The sequence below is a fragment of the Austrofundulus limnaeus genome, unplaced genomic scaffold (assembly GCF_001266775.1).
Source record: "Austrofundulus limnaeus strain Quisiro unplaced genomic scaffold, Austrofundulus_limnaeus-1.0 Scaffold24, whole genome shotgun sequence".
NCBI classification, from domain to species: domain Eukaryota; kingdom Metazoa; phylum Chordata; class Actinopteri; order Cyprinodontiformes; family Rivulidae; genus Austrofundulus; species Austrofundulus limnaeus.
In genome coordinates, this window is record NW_013952426.1 from 2631829 (window position 1) to 2634781 (window position 2953).

The following is a 2953-nucleotide window of genomic DNA, read 5'->3' on the forward strand; positions in this document are numbered from 1 at the left end:
TTGACCCTGATTKGCCCGGTTGAAATTCTACGGGAGAAATTCTTGCCAATGGGARAAGGCCCAGCTAAAGCAGATAAGGGAGATTAGAACTATGGAYCTGGTCAACTGGTCTCTGAACAAAATTGACACAATTTTTTCCACCCTGAGATTAGGGCGTGGGGAGCACTCTTGTCCCAGTGGAACCGTGGCTGTGGGGCGAGCTTCAGATAGCTGGGGGTGGAATCTGATCTGCCTGGCACCTCTTTCCATTGAGGACGTCGAAGATGTTTTCATATTCTGATTTATGATAATCGGATTCCTGCTGATCRGCTGTGGAGRAGTTCTGGATTATTGGAAAATGCGAATGACACTGATGGCGGTCCGAGCCTGKGTGAAGCTGTCAGTGTCCCTGGATGAGATCTCCCGCACAGTGAACGCACAGACTCAAATGATAGGGGCGCGGGCTGGCTGTGGTCCCTGGACTTTGCTAGGACCATAACCCAGCAGCATGCCCATGAGGAGTAAGGCAACATCTGGGTGAAGTTCATACGGGAGAGGAAAAATGCTAACRAATCTGGATTACTGGCATTTTCACAACACAGAGGCTCAGTTAAGACTTTAAAGCAGTGGAAGAAAAGTCTCTTGTTTGCTCAATAAGAATTTATTCCTGTCATCGGATCCCCACAGATGTGTCCTTGGACACTGATAAACCTCTCTGGATGACATGGGGAGGAAAGCCTTGGTCCACCCCCTCCCCTAACCCCCACCTGTGTCTGAATCCGGTCTTGGAGGCCGTTTTGGGTGGATACAGAGAAACTGAACTCTGGTGAACTGCATTGACTGATAACAGCTTGTTTGGACTCTGAWGGTCTCTGATTCGGTTCAGGCACTCTGCCCTGGATATCCCCGGCTCCAGTGTGCCCCTTCCCCCCTCCCTCACCCTCCTTAGCCGCTTCTATTCGCAGAGTGGTTTTTTTGTGTGATGCTCGTGTGTTTTTGTTTCGTATTAAACACAGGATCAAAGCTCTTTTTTTAACTCATCCKTCCTATGTGTGTGTATTCTAAACTGCAAGGTAGCTCACTACGTTGCGCAGGGCTCTGGACATTCATTTCTGTCATGTGTGTGTGTTTCTCCGGACGGATGTTCAAAACTGCAAATTTCGTTCTGCATTGCATCTTGATGTTGTGTATGGATGAAAATAAACGATTCTTGATTCTTGATTCGTGAGAATAAAAAAAAATTACTCTCTCCTTATGTACAGTGGAAGTAAAMTGAATATAAAGATGGATAAATGGAATACTTCTACTACAAACAAGGGTAACCAGRTCCAAACTAACAAAAGTGGGACAAAAAGTATGTGTGTACCTGCTGTTTGGGACTGTTTTTGGCATAAACCCCTACCTTGTCAGGACTAATAGTCCTTTTAGGGACCAAAGCCTGTTCCTAATATTGTGAAACTCCATTTTGGATTTTGATAGGGCCAGAGCTAAAGGCCACTGCATGGTCTATCGAAACCTGCAAAATCATTTCTTTGTTGCAGTCTGGTGACAAAAATTGCATCATTTAGTTCTCAGTTTCGTGTCGCCCGCTCCTTCTTGGCATAAGGCCCAGGCCAAACATTTCACCCCTCCCTCTGCATRCGAAATTATTGTGTGMGTGGTCAGAAGTTTGTGGGCGTGAAAGCACTTGGAAAGCAATGGTGGCTTCAACTTCTCTGCTTCCAGAAACCTCCCACCACCACGTGCTTTTGTATCGACTAGCGGGCTGCCAATTGAACATGCTGAACCCTAAAGGAGTGAATTGAGGGGTGGGGAGGTCATYGTTACTGCAGTTTTGGTTAACAATGAGAGTGGACCAATTGTGTTAAATTGCAGATAATAGAATACATAGAGATATTGTGCTGAAATGACTACTGACTTCAACTAATGACCTTTTAATTTTTCAAATACGCTTTTAAAAAGTAAATGTCTCCCCACCATCAACAAATGAAATACATTCTGCTAATTTAGTGTTCGTGTTTGTTCAAGTTTAAAACAGATTTCCACCCAGTGGGTTTTATTGCTCTTGCACTTTAGATAATCCTTCTTAAGATCCTTTTAAGCACAGACATAAAGTCATAGCAGGATTATGCTCAGTGCTAATAAAGATTTTTCAAACAACCAAACAAGCATCAACTGGGATTCACATGATGTGTTTCAATTTAACAGCCTAACCTTAATTCCAACAATTATTATTGGTACTTTATTCTACGTTATGTGCAAATAAATTAATTAAAAACTAGAAAACACAAACCWAAACAAGTTAAAAAGCAGCAAAAACACAAGGCAAAACGGTTTGATTTGCATGTAAAAAGTGTATTAACAAAAAGTGTATTAACTCCACCTAGCACCAACACAAGAGGCCTATAGTATTAAACATTAAACTCCAATTATTATTATTATTATTATTATTATTATTATTATTGTTGTTGTTATTATCTTTTTGGCGGCACGGTGGCTCAGTTGGTAGAGCTGATGCCTCTCAACAAGAAGGTCGCCAGTTCAAATCCCGGCCCAGGGACCTTTCAGAGTTGACATGTTCTCTCCGTGCATGCGTGGGTTTTCTCCGGGCACTCTGGCTTCCTCCCACAGACCAAAAACATGACTGTTAGGTTAAATGATAACTCTAAACCGTCCCTAGGTGTGAGTGAGAGACTGAATGGTTGTTTGTCTCGTGTGATGGACTGGAGGCCTGTCCAGGGTTTACCCTGCCCCTCGCACTGGGACTGCTGGATATGGGCAGTGACCCTGAAAGGAAGAAGCGGGTATAGATAATGGATGGATATTATTATTTTAAAGGTTGTCTTACCATTAGTCTGAGTTTGCCAGATAGCATCTGCCATTCCCCACAAAGCAGGAAACACAAAAAACACGGCCAACTGGTCCGGATGAGGCCTCCAGTACAAGAGAGCGATGCTGGATGAGAGGTTGGCCA